We start from the raw sequence: 19,921 nt of genomic DNA on the forward strand, positions 1-19,921 counted from the left end.
CAAGATTCAATCTTAGCTAAATTAAGCCTCTCGCTCGGCGCTTAAAGAGGTATAAATTGGCAGCACATTTGTCGATCTGAGGGAGAATCATCACGTTTACGAGAGCTTACTCAATTATAGTAAAATATTTTATCAAACTCAAGCCTGTGCTAAGTCATAAACCTGCAAGAAGTGATAAAACCTGCAAGTGTGGATATTTTTGCCATGATTATATGCTTTCTTGGTTAAGGCGCCTCCGCAATTTACACGTAGGGTCCAAAAATAGCGGGAAGTTGCAAGAGACCAAAAGACCACAGAAGAGTTGACGACGTAGGAGCGAATCCACGCCTACCATATTTACCAGGGTGGGCTCACTGCAAATAGGCAGCAAGCATGATTGCAGAATTGGACTGTAGGACCCCTACTGGTAAGGACATTTGTTAAGCATGTAAGGTTTATAATGCGCGAATAGATATCGTGCGCCTATTTTAAAATTGTTGTGTAGAAAAGAGAGACGATTGCTCGATAATGCATGTTTAGCGTGAGCAAATGGTACGGTAGTCACACCACGCATGACGCAATCGGAGCTAAATATAGCACCGAATGTGGGGTAGAGGAGAGCGTAGCTCAGTAGTATTTTTGTACGTCCGGACAAGAATGGTCGCGTTTCAGAAAGTTTACCGCGTCTAGTTGCGTAATTTATCAGACTAATTCTGGTGCTCATTCCGGTGCTCACTTAGATGGCCTAAAAGTGAGAAATTTCTTGCAAAAGTTTCGCGTTTGTACGGCTATCGCTCACCGGCATTCGACATGCAGTGTCGAGAAAGGGCGGGAGGACACTCGGCCAACATGACAAAGGAATCTCCAGCGCCTGATAGAGAAATATCCCACGCATAGCCGCGCAATGCGGTCGTGTTTACAGGGCGTGCAAGCCTAGGGGAGTGAGAAAAGCGCAGGAGCTCCCCAAATACTTACGAGTGCGGCGAGTTCAGGCGGTGTAGGGCATTCCCGGGCCCCCACGAGAGGAGGAGTCATTTCCTTACCCTAGAGCGTAAACCTTCCCGGCAAATCAAAGCGGCCTACGGTGAATATTTGGGCGTGAGCCCGATTTGAACATTAGACCGTAAGACCACCACTAGCTGCAACGTTGGTTAGGCATACCGGCTGTCTAAAGCTTGAATAAATACCACTTGTGTACTTTGTTGTATCATCTCTGTAACTAAATGCCATAACATAAGAAGCCAACAAACACTGACGCCAGGGACAACAGAGGAGAAATTACTTGTGCTTATTAACTCAAATGAAGAAACGGTAATTTAATGGAAATGAAAGCTGGTGGCGCCACCGCCAAGCTTTGTGAGTAGTGGCACTGGCTAACACTCCCAGGGTTCTTGTAGGAAACACAAATACCCAAGAAACTGGACGGGCAAACGGAGGCGCGGTAACTCAATTGGTAGGGCATCGTACACGTAATGCGCAGGTTGTGGGATCGTTTCTCACGTGCGGCAAGTTGTTTTTTTTCATTCACTTTCAGTTCCATTAATTTATCATTTCTTTATTTCTAATATTAGGCACAAGTAATTTCCCTTATGTTGTCCTTGGTGTGCGTGTTCATTGGCTTCTTATGATATGACTAATAAAAATCGGGTACCTTGGTTAACCCCCTTTCGTCTCGTTAGTTTCATGCAGCACGAACAGTGCGCTTTACGAATCCCTCGTAGGTGAGTCCCCGATACCATATGTCCGATCTTTAGCTTTTACTGCCGCCCCTTGAAAGTTTGTTGCTCGCAGGCCCAACGATGCAATCTCCATCTCGGTTTCCTCTATCGTCAACGAATAAGCCTAGACACTCATCTGCATGCTGCATCATGAACAACTTCATTTCTCTTCCATAGATCGATTTGCCACGAGGACTTCCAAGTATTCAAATAGAATAGAACAGAAAGGGAATATTCAAACATTCGGAGCACATTTGTAACCAAACAACAACAAAATCGTACGTCGCAGTTATATAAGAATGGGTCACCCTCGCCCTTCTCTCTCGATTGCTCTGCTCCATTCCTCCCATTGGCTTATGACTGAGAAAAAACGCTTTTTGTGCGGAACAGTGCTTGATAAATGTGGCAGCAAGAACTTCAGGGATTCTCACTTTAAATTTTATTTTACACCGGCACATCTTCCTTGCTGCTTTGGCTTCGAATTGTACCTACCAGACCACTGATTACTCAGGTTTTGCTGTCGAAAAAGGCAATTTTTGTTCAGCCACACTTCCATACATGACGAAGCGGTCATGTATGGAAGCATTTTCTGGGGCGAGTTTCATCAACTGCGTAGCTGTGGCGCTGTCTAAGATGTTTGAGCGGCCCTTCTGCTCCAACCGTCATGGTCCTCCTCCCTCGCCTTTTTCTATAAAAACGGATCCAAGCTAAAGAAATCCATCCGGTTAAATATAATCGGACTTTTGCGAAAACGGCGTGATTGCTATGAAGGGTAGCAAGAATCACAGTGTCCTCACCACAATAGCAGAAGCATCCATGATTATATAATTTGCACTTCAGTTTAAGCATATTTCCGCAAATATGTGATTGCATCAAAGTGCAGGGGTCCTCCTGTTTAACTAGAACAAAACAGAAATAAAATTACATTAGGAGAACACAAACACAGCAAAGTACCTTCTATATTGCGCTGTGCTGTGACCTCGTGGTCCCTAGCTGCACTAGGGACCTCGTGAACAAGGTTGCGTTACGATAAAAAAAAAAAAGCTTCTGTAGACCTTATGTACAAGTGCGACCCTATGTAAAGCGTAGTTATCCCGAGGTACATAATTAAATATCGCAAGGACAATTGCGTTGAGCGGAAAGATTTTTGTTTTCATTTCATGCAGCTGGTTGTGTTAGTCATTCTTTCTGCCTCATACAGATGGCAAGTTCAAAGTCATTCAAAGTTTAGCTTTATGGCCCGACGCTATTTCCAGGGCATTGTCGATATACAAACGACCGTTAGGCGGTCAAATAATGTCAAAAGTCGACGATGTCACGACGACAAAAGCACCATTTGTGCAAAGCAACACGCTTGTAAAATTTCCCTTCTCTTAGAGCAGCCAAATGTAAGTACAGGTTAAAATATTTCATACCCTGCGTGCCACATTGGCACATACTAGCTGTAGGCTCTTGGCCAGAAAAATACACATATACATTTGCCTTAGAATGAGGTCCGGTTAAATAGAGAAAAATTAAAAGCTGGTAAAAATTATGCATTCTTTATAAGCAAGTGTGTGTACATTGGAGATAGAAAAGAGGCGAGATTGTATGCACAAATGTAATATTACGATTCATTGTTTGAATATGCGCAACAACGGTGCGCTTGTGGCACTGGCACTACCTGCTTTCTTCAACTTCGCTGACCCCGGGGTGAGTGTTTCTTGCTATATCAAAAACATATTACAAGCGCGCACACTCAAAGAGGTGGATTTATTTTTTTACTTATTTATATACTTAAATTGGTGAGTTAGTTAGTTAGTTAGTTAGTTAGTTAGTTAGTTAGTTAGTTAGTTAGTTAGTTAGTTGGTTAGTTAGTTAGTTAGTTAGTTAGTTAGTTAGTTAGTTAGTTAGTTAGTTAGTTAGTTAGTTACACGTACATGCTGCAAGCTGTAGTGGGACACGGGATAATAGAGGGTAGAGGAAGAGGACGTCCGCCTAGTGATAGCGGAACCTCGGCTGGCGCACAAGGTTGGTTACGTCGTGTCCCAATAAACCGTCTGTTCACAGAGTGTAGCTCGCCGCAGAATGGTGAAGGTGCCGGGTACATGACACCGACGAACCACGTGAACTTTCTGGTCTCTTGCCGACAACGTTCATAATGACCCAGAACGGCGGGCCAGACCCAGCGTCAGTTACAACCGCGCAAAGGTCAACCCCAGCTGCACCCCCTCACCAGCACATGAAACCAGGCTCTTTCGCGGTAAGACCGGCAGGAGACATGGACGAGAGGCTTACACACTACAACCGGATGAGAACACATTACTGGAACTCGGTCACGAAGCTTAACAACGTCGTCTTATTTTAGTGAGAAACCGTACTCATGTAGTTTAAGAATCACGAACCATCCTTAAGTACGCGCGCAAATTTGGTTGACGAATAGGAAAATGTTTTGGCGACTCTGGTGGCCAAAAAGAAATGTGCAGAGCGAACACTTTCCCAAAAAGCTCAAACTCTGGGAGTGACATGCACTACCTATATTGAGGAAGTACTTGAGTTGTGCAAATTCTTACACCCGCGGATGCCTTAGGAAGACCGAGCCAGACTGGCAAACATGACAACTGTTTCTAGCGTCGTTACGAGTCCGGCCATCCACCTTGCTTCGACCATGCGGGAAGTAGTACACGAAGAACTGCCGAGACACAATGAATTAGTGTGCAACACAGTTCAACCGGCGGCTACGTAACCAGTATATACCTCAGCGCCCGCAGCACCATGCGTTACTTTTCCATCGTCTGTGTGTCACGGACGTCGATGTGGCTGGGACTACGCGGCCACATCCGGAGAAGTTTCGTCAGAACAGCGATATGGGCAATGCTTTGAGCAGAGCCGTGGTGCATAAAAGCAGACGGGCCTGGTTCAGCGTACTGATGGGCTGTACCAATTTCTACGCCCTCCACTGGCTGAGTGCTTGGAGTGGCGCTTCGCCGAGGGCCTTCTTCCTCTGCCCTCTCTTACCCCGTGTCCCATTACAGCTCGTGGCACATACGCAAATCATGCGAAATTCGCATGCTTGTAACGTACAACACACACACACACACACACACACACACACACGCACACGCACACGCACACGCACACGCACACACAGACAGACAGACAGACAGACAGACAGACAGACAGCCAGACAGACAGACAGACAGACAGACAGACAGACAGACAGACAGACAGACAGACAGACAGCCAGACAGACAGACAGACAGACAGACAGACAGACAGACAGACAGACAGACAGACAGACAGACAGACAGACAGACAGACAGACAGACAGACAGACAGACAGACAGACAGACAGACAGACACACACACACACACACACACACACACACACACACACACACACACACACACACACACACACACACACACGTTTAGACATACAGAAGCCATGTGGGAGACGCTAGTGCAGTCGAGATGCTTACTGGTCTTGTGAGCGTGCGCACACGCACGCACGCGCACACGCACACGCACGCACGCGCGTTTAGGCATACAGAAGCCATGTGGGAGACGCTAGTGCAGTCGAGATGCTTACTGGTCTTGTGAGCGCGCGCACACGCACGCACGCGCACACGCACACGCACGCACGCGCGTTTAGGCATACAGAAGCCATGTGGGAGACGCTAGTGCAGTCGAGATGCTTACTGGTCTTGTGATTGCCAGCGTGTACATCAGACCAAACATGTTGCGTCGTGACGCGGAAACTTCCTGGCGAAAATCATAAATACCTTAAACCCAAATACAACGCCGCAATTCACGTGTAGTGACTTCAACATCGATGTGGCAAAAAGCGTGACAAATGGATGGAGAGTTTCATGCTAGATCGCTACTCGTTCAAACTGAAGACACTACAGCGACCTACGGCTCAACACCGCTCCTGCATTGATCTCATGTTTGCAAGCAGTCTGTGTCACGTAACGATGGCAGAGCCTCTGACCGTCTTCCATAGCGATAACAAGGCAATACTGTGCAAGTGTACAGTCGTCCGTGAAATTGTGAGTGAATGCGTGTAGTCAACGGCTACATGACCTAAAATAAAGTCTATACAACTTAACAAAATGTATCATCATCGACTTCAACGTTCAAAAGATAGAACCCTAAACAATGAATAAATTGACATATGCAAAGCATCAGTTCGCTCAGAGTTTTTCAGGATCGGTGCGTGGTCGTTGGCTTGAGACTTCGACTTTTATTCAGTTTGCATTAAGGGAAAGCTCCAGTTTTCCCAGGGCTTCGCGTTTTGCCCAACAGGTTAGGTCGATAGAAGGACCTTCTCTAAGGACGGCAACAAATTTTTGCGACACAGGTCCTTAGTACGCATCTGCGAAAACGGATAATCTGAAAAATTTTGGCAGCCTGTTTCCCTCTTCTAACACGTAAAAACGAAAGCCTTCTGAAGACGTGGTAATGCATTAAATTGTGCGATCGGAGGGGGTCAGATTTCTTGCAAGGCTTAACGAGCCGCAGAGTGAAGTGCACGTATGGCGCTGTAGGTCAACCTCCTCAACGACGCATGCGAGCACCTGTCGCACTAACTAAAGCTTCTTTTAATCTTTCTTTGTTATTCTGTTCTTCCTTTCGTTCTTTCGTTGTTTCTTTCGTTTCTTAAATCATGTTGTTTTTTCTGGTTAGGAGGGTATGAGCCACTGCTGATGGTGGTAATTTCTGTCTCAATGGCCCGTTTTTCGGGTATGAGCCACTTCGACGAGCCATTTAATGCTCTCGCTCTTAAACTACGAAGATACGAAACGAACATTTGACAGAAGCAAGGTAAAAGAATACTCAGGCTAAAGAGATTGCATGTTATACAGGGATACACATCACAGCGTTCACCTAGTCGCACCTCTCATCACGGCCTGTGCTCGCGGTGATGAATGCACCTACCGAGATGCGTGTTAGGGGTTCTAAATGTCTGGCGTGAAGAAGCAATGTCATCCATGTACTAAATGGCGGTTTCGAAAGCAGCGCTCCGCTCTAGTCATTCTTTTTTTTTTTGTGCTAGGGCTTTATCTGCTTAGAATTACCATTCATCAGTAATTTGGACTTTCCGAGACCATTACCTCATTATGACTGGGTCAAATGCCGGTAGCGTTTAAAATGGTGTTGTTTAAGAGGTAAGTAAAGTTCTTATTGAAATTAATGAAAGCAAATTATTTCACAAAGATTTAAGCTGAGATTCTGCATCGCTGTCGAACATTGCCGTATGAGGATACTAAAGGACCTAAGTTACGTGGAAAAATCTTTTGTCATGTCATATCACGGCTTTTGTCATTTATATCACGGCCATTACTGTAGTGGACTTGGCCTTGTGCCTACTGCATGTTTACGCTGCAAGAAATGTGAGGTGTCCCTTATACCAGCAGGAACTGGAAGAAAAGGTGGGAAACCATCATCAAACGATGGGTAGTCACTGGAATGGCTCTTTTCACTTAAGCTTTCAAGAGAATCTTCTCGTACAGGTCATTTCACAAGTTGGGACGCATACAAGCGTTTGCCATTTTCAAGCGTGAAAGTATGGCGACCTGTCCTACGGCAAATATTGAATGGACCTGAGTACTTAGGACCAGACTTTCATCATTTCAGTGACGTGATAAGTCACTATTACAGCCTTGTTGGGGTAGTTGGGGACTACGGAAAATGTCCTGAATGCAATATTTCCTGCTGCAAATAATTCTTGAGTCGGAGACTCGAAAGCTACAAGGAAAAAACCTTGAGATGTTCTTCGTACGTGGAGCTGTTCATCAGACACACTGTAGCTCCTGTGTTCACGAGCATTTTGAGCGAAGTACTCGCAATGAGGACTTCGGCGTGAATTATTGCCGGACGGGAATTCGGTGCCTGAATTGTAAACATAGCCCAGACTTTAGTCGCTGATTCTTTTTCAGCCATGGAGAAAACAAGCTGTGCTCGAGCAGAGGACTGTCGATGCGTTCGGTTCCTCGAGTGGCAAACTGTAGCGTAATGTCCCACTTTTCCGCACGCAAGGCAGGTAACATGCTGGGCCGGACAGCCTCGATCGAATGCTATGTGGTGACGTGGACCACATCGGTAGCAATAGACTGCGATGTCTCGACTGGCTGCAGGGAGTTCGGGCTGGGCGCCATGTTGGGCGGCCTGCCCAGATCGCAACTTTCGGCCAAGCCGTTGGGCGCCATCTTGAACCCGCCGGGTGGAGGGAGAAGGGCGGTGTGAAGCGTTATCTTGCGCACCTAGCCGAGCGAGGTGATGGTTGTTGACGCCATCTTGGCGTTGCGTCAAGTCGTGATGGACAGGTGAACCGTTGAAAACTTTGAGCTCGTTGTGAACTTGCTCTGCACTTCGTCCAATATCCTTCGTAGATTAAACTTTCTCGTATTCTTGCTGATGCGACATCTTACAAGATTTGATCCCGAAGGGACTCGTCGGGCCAAGCTCCTAACGCACAAGCAGGATCTAGCCTTTGTAATGAGCTGACGAAGTCCTGGAAGGCTGACCCGGGTCCTTGTTTTCAGTCCCTGAAGATAACACGATGTACCAGGGGATTTCTGCTTTCTTCATAATGTTGGTCGAAGACGCGAAGGATATCTTCGAATGTTGCAGCTGTCAGGTCCATTTGCGACGCCAGGTCGTAGTAGAGACGCTGCCACTCAAAGCTTAAATTACCGAGTAAGATCGCCTTATTCCTCTCATCTTGTAGTGGCTCACCACCGGTTGCCTGGAGAATTGTGCAGAAGGAACTTCTCCAAGTCGACCATGGTACTGCAGGAGTGCAGTGTAATGCAAGGAAAGGCGGCTCGGGAGGTGGGAACGCCACGCTGGGCACCGAGAACAAAGGTGAGGGAGTTGAGGCTGACGGAGCAGAAGTTGAAGTAGTCGTAGCGTCTTGCATGCTGGAAGCCCTATAGGGGCAGTAGTAGAATGGCACAGGCAAGAAGCAAGCAGAATAAGTTTGCCTTCAGTTTATAGTAGATTTAAACGGGGGGCCTAATGGCCGTGGTGCGAAGCGCCCTAGAAGAGAAACCGGACTGATCAAGTCGGGGATCAGACAGATAATGAGTTTGTTCCGATTAAGGGAAAGGGAACACAGCAGGGTACACTTACGGCGTTAGGGGCGGAATGGCGCTTGCGGTCATAACCAATACGAAACATAAACAGAATTTCGAAACAGGATATCACAGGTGCCTAGAAGAAAATGCACTTACCGCACGTACAGTTGCAGTGAGGGCAACGGCTGCAAGGAAGGCATTTTGTGCAATTAGCCATGCAGGAAAACTTAAAACCAGCGTCACAGTTCCTCGAACAAGGTGCTCCTGGTCAGAAAAAAAAGCGAGTGGCGCAATCTGTTGTAAGAGCCTTCAACACATAAATTAGGATAACATTTGCGCATATCATTACGAAATAGAAACATTGAGACTACAAAGCGAAGGCTAATCTAACTGCTTGTCATTCACAAGTAATACTAACATGCACACTATGAGAGTGTTGTTTCCTTATCAAGACAGTTATATTTATTTTATTATGGTGAAGACTAGGTCGGTACACACTGGTAGCTGCATTAATACCATCATCATCATCAGCAGCAGCAGGAGCAGCCTGTTACGCCCACTGCAGGGCAAAGGCATCTCCCGTAATTCTCCAAATACCCCGGTCATTTACTGATTGTGGCCATGTTGTTCCTGCCAACTTCTCGATCTCATCCGCCCACCTAACTTTCTGCCACCCCCTGCTACCCTTCAATTCTCTTGCAATCCATTCCGCAACCCTAATGACAATCCCTCCTAATTACATGTCCTGCCCATGCCCATTTCTTTTTCTTGATTTCAACTAAGATATCATTAAATCACGTTTGTTCCCTCACCCAATCTGCACTTTTCTTATCTCTTAACGTCAAACCCATCATTCTTCATTCCATAGCTCGTTGCGTCGTCCTCAATTTAAGTGAAACCCTTTTTGTAAGCCTCCAGCTTTCTGCCCCGTACGTGAGTACTGGTAAGACACAGCTGCTTAACACACTTCGCTTGAGGGATAATCACAACCTGCTGTTCATGATCTCAGAATGCCTGCCAAACGCACCCCAGCCCATTCTTATTGTCCTCATTGTTTCAGTCTCATGATCCGGATCCATGGTCACTACCTGCCCTAAGTTGGTCTACTCCCTTACCACCTCCAGTGCCTCACTACCTATCGTAAACTGCTGTTCTCTTCCGAGAGTGTTAACATTTCTTTAGTTTTCTGCAGATTAATTTTTAGACCCACCCTTCAGCTTTGCCTCTCCATGTGAGTGAGCATGCATTGCAATTGGTCCCTTGAGTTACTAAGCAAGGCAATATTATCAGCGAATCGCAAGCTACTAAGGTATTCCTCATTAACTCTTATCCCCAATTCTTCGCAATCCAGGTCTCTGAATGCATGACATGAAATAAAACTCCACTCCAAGGTGTAAGCTTCAAAATATAAGTAAAATATAGAAGCATCTGAGCATTCAGAAGTCAGGTAAAATAATATTTGAACCGCTTAAAATCATGTACAGTCCTCGAGATTTACAGCCCCCGCACAGTGTCCCAGAAATTTTCTACGCGGGAAATGACTTGAGGCTATGTTACATCAAAAATGAAAATCTGGACGCGGAACCAGAGCATTGGCTCACATTCTACGGACATAAAATTATGTAATGCCGGATAATATATCACCATTCAAAATATCAAAGAGCAGTTCAACCCCATCTACATCATCAAAACGTTCCACAGGGAGCAGTGTTGCGAGCAAAATTTTGATGCGTCTAACAAAAGTAATATGCATACACTCCGTATTCCAGACAATGAATTTGTTACCTATCTGAAACCAGACACCTGCGATGCAGTCAATGCAAGACAGCCTCCATATTATACATTACTAACATCTAGACGAAGACGTGAACGAAAACGGCTTCGAAACTGCTTTGCTTTCGAAAGAGCTGGTGGTACAAAAGGTATTTATAACAGGGACCTTCCGGATGGGTTGTAGTGACACCACTTCCAATAAAAATCACGTGAACGTTGAAGGCTCGTTCCGGTGATTGTGTTGTAAAACATTAATGCTGAAGTGAACATCAGAAATCCTGAGTAAAAGGTTTAATTGATGTCCTCTGATTTGGCGAATCGACAAATCATGGATAATTTGTTTGTTACTACACGTCTACAAGATTAATGTTCTTTCAAGATGCGTTTAAAATATAGGAAGCTGCACTTACTTTCTTGTTTAAAAACAAACACCAAACACTACTGTTTCTCCCACATTTGGGGTCCAAGCCTTCATTCCAACCTGCCGGAAGTCTTGAAGCGTGTTTTTCCTGTTTCATTACGCTAACCGACTAATTACTTGACACAGAAGAGAAGACGGTGCCCTAATTAGTGACATGTTAGGTGCCTTGGCTTAGAAGAACAAATTCAAGCATACGTTTTATTGTCTAAGGCAGATGCGGCAAGCTGTCAGCTTATAATAAAATTTCGCATTCCAAATTTGCGTGTGGAATTAAATTTAACAGCATATACTCCAAATCAGACTTATGGGTAAATGCTAGTTCTAGATAAATTTTTAGTTTGACTATTTAGGTAAAAAATGATGGCGTCATCATAGCTTCTTTATGAAGAGCAAATGTAATCGATGGTTTTACGATAATTCGTGCGATCGGTAGGAGGGTTAATGAAAATAAAAACAGAGAAGCGTCGAACAAATCTGAAACGGTCTAAAGAACTTCAAGACGTTTCGGCTTCAGTACGCAAGACATTTTCACAAAAAAGTGGCTCGAAGAGGCGAGCTTATGTCCCTTGTAGTATGTGACCGAGGCCACTAGCGTACGCAGCTTGAAGATTACCATCATTCCTGTTTAGCGTTTCTCTTTTTAATTTTGAAGTTAGTTCGGATAACAAGCGATTCGAGATGCTGACGGAAACACCAGTTGCTTTCTTTCGCGATTTTGCTCGCCTTGGCCAAGTTAACGTGCTGAATAAAAGTTCAAACGTGCTCTGCAAGTGTGTTGGAGACTATGTTCTTTTTCTAACGTAATTCATATGATGGTTAAGCCGTGCCAGTATTAACACAGTCAAAGTTTGTAAAAGGCATTATACAGGAAGTTCCAGCTAGCTTAAGCGAGAATTCAAGAATAAGCAGATCTGCTCTAAGACGACGGGACCTAATGCATTTTGTGAGCTATCGTATGGAGTAAGCCACACAATTTCTTGTGTTCTGCTTAATTGCATAATTAGTCAATATTATTTAACCACCTTCTGAAGCACGAAGTTGAGCAAAAAATGCCAATCAGGAAGTTCTAGAGCGCTTTGCATCGTCCAATTAAACAGTTTCAAACTTTCTATCTGTTAGGCATTAGTGTTTTCTCGCTTTCTTCAGATACCCGCGAAATAAAAAAAAAGAAAGAAATTAGGAGCACGCGTAAGCTTCGCCTTTAACAGTGGAACGCGATAGTATTCAAAGATCCCTGACTGCTTCTCACACTTCCCGGCAACTGGAGCGTATGTAACCGTAATTTTCCCCTGGAAACGCTTGCTGCGAACGCTATGCGCTACGGCGAGTTTGTGGTGGAATGACGGCCGCTTGCGTAGGCCGTGATGCGGCGGAGGCGAGCGCCAGCTGGAGTTAATGCAAGGAACCAGGCGCGCCGCTTCGTGGTCTCCAAGACACCCATTGCACTGGCGTGCGAAAAATGGCGGACGCTGCGACCGGTTTTTGTGTGTGCAGACGTTTCTTCGAGTTTTCGCGTAACAGAATCATGTTTTCTCGAACAGACAACTTACAGTCAGAGAGCTATCTCGTCTGCAGGTTGTGTGCAGCTCGTAGTTTACAATCTTTCTACGTATTTTAGCTTGAGAAATAAATTAATTAAGCCGATTTCTTGCATCATACGGAAATTCTGGCTATACTTAGTTCGAAAATACTTTTGTCGATGCGATGTCCGACGCGGGACGCTGAGTTTTCTGCGATACAGGCTCCTTGACGCTATCGCGCGAAATGCCGCGTGACTTGCTCGCTTGCGTGTCGTGATTGCAGCGCCCCAAACATTTCTAATACAGAAGAACATAGCATCTTGCAGGGTGTGCTGCAGCTTATGAGGTGACAGTGCAGTCACACAGACGTTGGCTGTGCGATTTACACCCCCGATTCCTTTCCCTCGCAGCGGTTCATGATAGCGATAAGCAGACGCAGCGACAGCTCACCCGGATAAATCCTATGTTTGTTTCAACGCGGATCGTTCGGGAGCGTTGAAATCACGGCGCGGAAGCGGACATGTCAAGTGGTATTTTGTTGTATTTTGCGGGCATGTGCAGTAAGCGGGAAAACATTAATGCCTAGTAGATAAAATGTTAGGAACTGTTTAATCGGATGTTTTCCAAAGCGCTCTACTACTTTATATATGGAATGTTTCCCTTACATGTTTGCTTAATAAGTTGGTTAAGTAATGTTAACTAACTATGCAATGAAGCAGAGTACAAAAAATGGTGCAACTTACTCCATATAATAGTGAGCAAAATGCATTTGGTCAGGTCGTCTTAAAGTGCATCGGCACGCTTTAAAAGACTGGCTAAATTTAGCTGAGACAACTTGTATAAATGCCTGGAAACCTTTCTTTATTGAGCCGGTCTTCACCTGCACCAGCTCATGCTTCAGCTTACGGGCAGGAACGTGAGCCACGTGTACGTCAATCGTCCGCAGAACCCGTGCCAAGACCTCACCGCCTCCTGGCATATAGGTGAGTGAGGCGTGGGCTCGGAGCCGCACCATGCGCGACGAAGCGCCATTGCGTGGGCGCCGTTCCACGCAATGAGTAAAACAAGCAGGGTACCCATAACAGGAAATTTACGACACGCCTTGCACAGTCCAGAGGCATGATCATTTTCTCTGTAGCAAATCCTATGCGCTAATTTTATCAGGGTGGAGACAACTTAGCGTTTGTGAACGGCATGGTGAATAGACTCGTAGTGCAAGTAGCGACCGGTGTACGTCTGTTTCATGAAGACACCAGGAGAAAGGCGGCTGTTTGTTTCTTTTTTTTTCCACCAGCTCTTTACGAAAAAACCAGAGACCAGAGACCCCCGTTTCAGTTCTGTGTGTCTGTGAGAGAGAGAGAAAAATAGAAGACAAGAAAGGCAGGGAGGTTAAGCAGAAGCACGCCCGATTTGCTACCCTGCTGAGGGAAGGGGTATGGGGACGAAAAGAGAGGAGAGAGAGAGAGCACAGTGTCACGCACAGTGGAAGGTTCGCACCGAGGCTACACAGTATTCCCAAGATCTGTCGACTTGAGGCATTTCAAGAGCGCTTTAGTGGCCTTCTCTGCCATCGATGCGAATGGCCAGGTACAAAGGATCTTCATTATGGAAAATGGTCTAGAGTCCAGCTGGTTCAGTTGTAAACAAAATGAATGTCTATATGCTGTTCAGATGTGCCAAGAATGCCTCTACAGCTTCCTTCTTGATTATGCAAAAGCGGTCATCATTATAGTGCAGATCTTTGGGGGGCACTTGAAAGAAGTCAAAGGCCGTGTCTCCACTGACTCCATGGCAAGGTTCGCCGCCGTAACTGATATTCCAATCAATCAATATTTCTTTATTTCGGGCGCATATACAATGTTGTAGGTATGTCCACGAGGCGTGGCAAAAGGAAACACGCATGTTTTCTGACAAGGCCTTCTCCTCGGGATTACACATCAGACAGCATTTTCCCCAAATCAAATACAGTGTGTAATGATATCATACCAAGTAAGTAGAACAAAAGAGAGGTATTATAACACAATGGAAGCACACGCAAATGTACACTTGACATAGAGTATAATGAACTGAATATAGACATCGAGTAACAAGTCAACAAGTCATGTCCGCAGAACCCGTCAATCATCAGTCGCGGTTGCATGCATTTGTTTGTAGACCCCATCCCGAAATACCGCGTGTGTGTTTTCCAGGTCAAACTTGAGTAGCTTGAGAAGATCGGGTGCCACTATTTAAATCATTTAATTTTTTAGTCGCTGTTTCCCTGTTGTCATTTTCGAAAAGCAAGTGTACTTGTTCTTATGAGCTGCGTGCAGCAATGAACTGCGAACGAAACCGGGTGACTTTTACATAGAACACTCACCCTTTACTGGATGCATAGTTGGTCTTTTTCGAGACTGTTCTTCAGTCTGATTTATTTTCCACATTGAACCTGCGATACGAGGGCATATTCAAAGAAATGCCGTGCGAGTTGCACAAATTTACAGGCAGGCACGCAATCAGCTCATTTATGTAAAAGACAGGATTCATCAGTCACAGTTCACAATTCTCAGCTTTGCACGTATCGATAGAGAGATAGAGAGCCAAGCAGAGCCAGGGAGGATAACCGATTCATCCGATTTGCTACCCTGCACACGGCGAAGGAATAAGAGAGGGGATAAAGAAAGGCCGCAGAGTGAGCACTAGTGAAGCGCACACTTGAAGGAAAACATCTACAAACGCTAGCAGAAACCTGTCGGCTTCAATTACTGCAACTGCCTCCGTTGCTTTCTGCGCCAGTAACATGCACGGCCACGGCTGACACATCTTGACTTCAAAAACTGCCATGAATCACGCTTGTTAAAAGTGCCATCCGGATAAGCAGGAGAAATGGGACGCAATGAGGAGGTGAAACGCACGGCAGGTGTTCAATATTTTATTCGATCCGACGCGAGTTGCAGTCGAGGGCGTCAGAGATTAGTATGCGGAACAAGTACCTGAATGTTACCTGAAGTACCTGAAGTAGCTGAATGTTACCTGAAGCAGCAGAAGGTTGATGTGGGCGAGTTGGTTTTGCATACTTGAAGAAAAGAGCGTGATGAAGACGCCGACCAAAAGAGGAACACGTCTTGTCCGTCGTACATGTTCCTCTTTTAGTCCGTGTCTTCGTGGCGCTCTTTTCTTCAAGTACTAATGTTACATTGGAGCCCGTGCTGGGCAAAGACAGTGTGCAAGTGTATAATGATGCACGTACAAGATACTAGGGAGCTAATTCTATCCGATGTGATACTTGCCATCTGTATCTTAAGTTACTTCGACACATTAGCTTGTTTTTCATTATGTTGCCACCAAAGGACCATCGCAAGTTTGCAGATGTATACTTGGAAATTTTGAGTCTCAAGGCCACAGATCTTGTTCCCTTGAAATGTTCTCTATTAACACATCATATTTTTTCAGCGTCTTAACGAAGTACTCTACCGCTATTTCCCAATAACGCACCCATTGCCGAATGTTAAAGTGGGTACATATCTGACTCATAAACTCGACATAGTGTCACCTACAAGAATATAGGTGACAGGAGATGGGATATTACCTATCAAATACGTATCATCTGCCATATATGACCGTATATAGTTCTTTATATGGCTCATTCCTTGTTCAGAACGTCCCTTATATGAGTTTTACGTTTCAAGATTTGGCAGTGTATTCTGAGATACTGTGCACTAATTGCTTGCCCTGCATATTCATTATGCCTTATATGGCGTCTAAGTTTCTAGATCTGGCAGCTTATTCCCATCTGTAACTAAGTATAGAGCACGTTCTTCATGTTCGCTGCAAATTATATATTTTAGAGGTTCCAACTATACTACGTATGACGGTATAGGTATAGTTCTTTGCCTGGCGTGCTTAGCAGGGCATCGTCTTGTCACTTGAGTCCCTTCTTGATTATTAGTTCTACAAAAATCGTAAAATAACGACAAGCACCAACGCAAGACCTCATAAAAAAATACTTCTCAATCCAGGAACATTGCAGGGGAGGGGTTGCTGTAATTTATCTACACTTCAATAATAAAATGCCAAATTTAAGTTCTTTCTCTGGGATACTAATGCTATTGCGTAAGGTCCAGATGCATGGATCACTGTTTTTGACTTAGACTGCTTTTTTACAACATTATACCTTCCTTCTTTTCAGAGTGTTAAATGTTTCAGTCAACTGCGCCCGCGTCTCTCGAACTAATATAGCAAATATTATGGACAGGAAAAATATAGAGTTTCAAAATTTATTCAGGCTAAGTAAGGTGTAATAACTGAAAGTTGCTTTTTATTTATTAATAAAGGGAAAATTATCCCTCCTGCAGAAATGCATATAGAGTGTACGAAATAACAGGAATGCGTTCGGATGTAAAGACATTTTTTTTTTTAACACGCCACCGACCACAAGAATAAGTATTGTTTGTTGCTTGTGCTGCTTTATTTGTTGGCACTTTTTTTTTCTTTAAGGAGGAGCGTTCTGTGCACACCGTACCATGCATGCTTTCGCCTAGGTCGTTTAGTCGGCATTACTCGCACTACGATTCCAACGTAGGCAGCCTATTAGAGACGTGTCATGCTCCAATTAGGCCACAATCACTTTTTTGTTGCCGGCTTTGATACGACAAAACACAGTGCTATTGCGAAAAATGCCAAAATCCGTCTTATACTTTTCGCAGACCAGCGCCAACTATTACTTTAAAATGATAGCTGCATACTCGTGATAATTATTATTTCATTACTATGGCACTAATCCGCATATAACAGGCGCATTTAAAATAAGTTAGAAGAAACCAAGAAATACAAGGCAATATACGACTTGTCACACTGCGTAGCGCAGGTGCGTTAGTGAACAGGCACGCCGCCCTAGATTTCTATCAGTCAATTATAGCATTTCCTTAACCGCTTCGCAAAGGCATAGCTTCACACAGATTTCTAAAAGTGCTTTGGCTTACCGTCAAATTTTCTGTTAATGTGTACAACTGTGGCAGCAACATAGTGGCTATGTGGGATGAAGAACGAACTATGGAAGTACTATAAACATGAAATAGTGAAATTACAAGAAAAACGACATCGCCCTTTAGGGCACCAATGACTACTGTATGAGTCCTTATAAGTGTTTCTGATTCTCTGAAAAGCTCCAATTGCGCAATGGTTATCCCATTACATTGAATTAGCATGAGCTAGGACACATTAGCTTGAGCTGCTACATAACGTTTACTAGATGTACCTCAGCGTATTTGTTGAGAAGTGGGTGGAGATACCTCGTAGACTTTTCCCTCCACTGAAATAGCCTTGGAGATTTGTATGATAATTTGACATTGATATTTTTTACACCCAAATTGGGCCGGATTTAAACAGCCGATTCTATTTAAACACAACTCATGATGACGGTCGACAGCAATGAATTTAGCACAGAATCAATATAGCGACAAAACGCATTGCCAACAACGAAACGAGCTATGTATGCGGCCAGTACTGCAGCAGCGCTTCTTTGTCACACTTTCTTAAGAACGCTCGGCACCACTAAGCTCAGCCGCCGCGGAGCCCGTGCGTAGTTTTGGCGTCGCCTCCAGACCCGCACCTATACGTGCCCCATAGTGTATTCGCACATTCACCCTGGTGTCATTGATCCACGCTGCTGCCTGTGCGGCGACGTTGCCTCCTTGAACCACATCCTCTGGGGCTGCCCGGAAGACCCCCCGCCCGCCGACCTCGTCGCGCCTACCCCTACCGACGAACAATGGGAGGCCCTTCTCTCCAGCACCGACCGAGACATCGAAACACGGGTCCTGGCACGAGCTGAAAACGCCATCGTGAAGCTCAGCCTGGCAGCCTACGTAGCTTAGCCTTCCTTATTTCTTACCCCTTCTAATAATAAAGTTGACACTCACTCATTCAAAAAAAAAAAAAAAGCATGGCACGCGGCTGCTTGCAAACGCCGAGTAACTCGTCATGTGGCAACCAGGCTACCCTCTCGCAATATTTTTTTTCTGGACACGTTGCGCCATCTCATGGCCCTGCTGAGAAGTCTGCGTGTGGCCTCGGAGACGACAAGCGTGGTGCGCCGGTGTCTACAAACGTCGAGAATTGACCCCTCGCTTGCCGCACTCTAAGTTACACATAATCAGGGGCCCAAGTTGGCGAGATATTAATTTGAAAGCGGCACATTTTAAGAGCATTCGTAGCGAAGTTCGCTAAAGCACACCAAGCGCAATTGTAGCTTCGTCTGCTGGTGCGCCGGCTTGCTCTCCATCAGGAACACCTGTGACGTAGGTCTGATTTTGCTGGGCATCGGAGCAGTGTAGGGTATGCTTTGCATCGTTTCCGAGCAGGAGAATCCCAGTGACAGATACCTATTTATCAATGTTGGCGTCAAGGAGTGTACCATCGCAGTCCCTCACCAACCGTGTTCCAAAAGGTGAAGGATGTTCGTTGAAGACTGGCACACTTGTACACGGGCCACATACTCAGTGAGCTAAGTTGGTCCGGTGGTTGGTTTCGATACCTGTTCCGTCAGCGCAGCAGCCCCATGCGCTCACCAATTCGACCATGTACTTCCCAGTGACACAGGTAGACGGGAAAACGGTTAGATGTACATGAGAGATATATGATTAGATATATACTTAGCCCACGGAAAGGGCGTGAAGTACCTCGAGAATCGGAACGCTATAAAAGATGGTGGCACGAAAGAAAAAAACAGCTAGAACACGAGCACTGTTTCATCAGAAAGTTTTTTTTAGCATAGGCCGGAATAGGTTTGCAGTGTTACAAATGCAGCGGGAAACAAAATGAGACTGCCACAAAACTGGGGAACAATGTAAGGGGTCGCTTTAGGGATGAGGTACGGCTACGTGTCCTTTAGGTAGTACAATGCTGCTTGAAAAGATTTATCGATACATGGCAGACATGTGACTTTGCATGCTACTCAGCAGATAACGATTTGTTGTTTTGATTGGTACGCTAAACTATGTCTCATAGTGACTGCAGCTTTCCAAAATGAAAATTACGCCTGTCGTATGAGAACCAGGTGCCTTTCGGGGATGTGGGTCTGGAAGGTTCATGCTAGAGGAAACCACACTCATCAATTTTAATTGCAATCCTGTTGGCACTCGTATACATTCTGAGTTTTCGTTTTGTGCTTACCTTCTTATTTTTTTTTTCAAATATTCAGCAATTATAAATAACTTAGCTTCTTCACGTCACTTCCTAACTTGTTTTCTAGGAGAGGTGCAAGTTTCCTTCCTTTATGATGCGCCTCGCAGGGTTTGTGCCTCATCGGCGAGTTCATTACAACTCTTCGCAGCACATACCACATACAAGTAAATGCGCCACTCATTTCTACTCGGCAAGAGTATATGTCCACTCCAAGACTAACAAGCATTAAGCCTGCCAGTTGTTATAAAGAAAAGATGTCTACACTGCTGCTTACTACATGTGGGT

General features: G+C 45.1%; 1 long non-coding RNA gene across 1 annotated transcript in view; it reads right to left on the reverse strand.

The window, feature by feature from the left end:
* LOC140219505 (uncharacterized) overlaps window positions 1–19,921 on the reverse strand; it is a 38,268-nt gene that overhangs the window by 18,214 nt on the left and 133 nt on the right. Inside the window, exons 2-4 of the long non-coding RNA XR_011895824.1 lie at window positions 14,832–14,900; window positions 8,915–9,022; window positions 2,495–2,596 (exon numbers count right to left, since the gene is read on the reverse strand). This is a non-coding gene — a long non-coding RNA (uncharacterized lncRNA). The remainder of the gene's footprint in view (window positions 1–2,494; window positions 2,597–8,914; window positions 9,023–14,831; window positions 14,901–19,921) is intronic.

The sequence above is a fragment of the Dermacentor andersoni genome, chromosome 7 (assembly GCF_023375885.2).
Source record: "Dermacentor andersoni chromosome 7, qqDerAnde1_hic_scaffold, whole genome shotgun sequence".
Lineage (NCBI taxonomy): Eukaryota > Metazoa > Arthropoda > Arachnida > Ixodida > Ixodidae > Dermacentor > Dermacentor andersoni.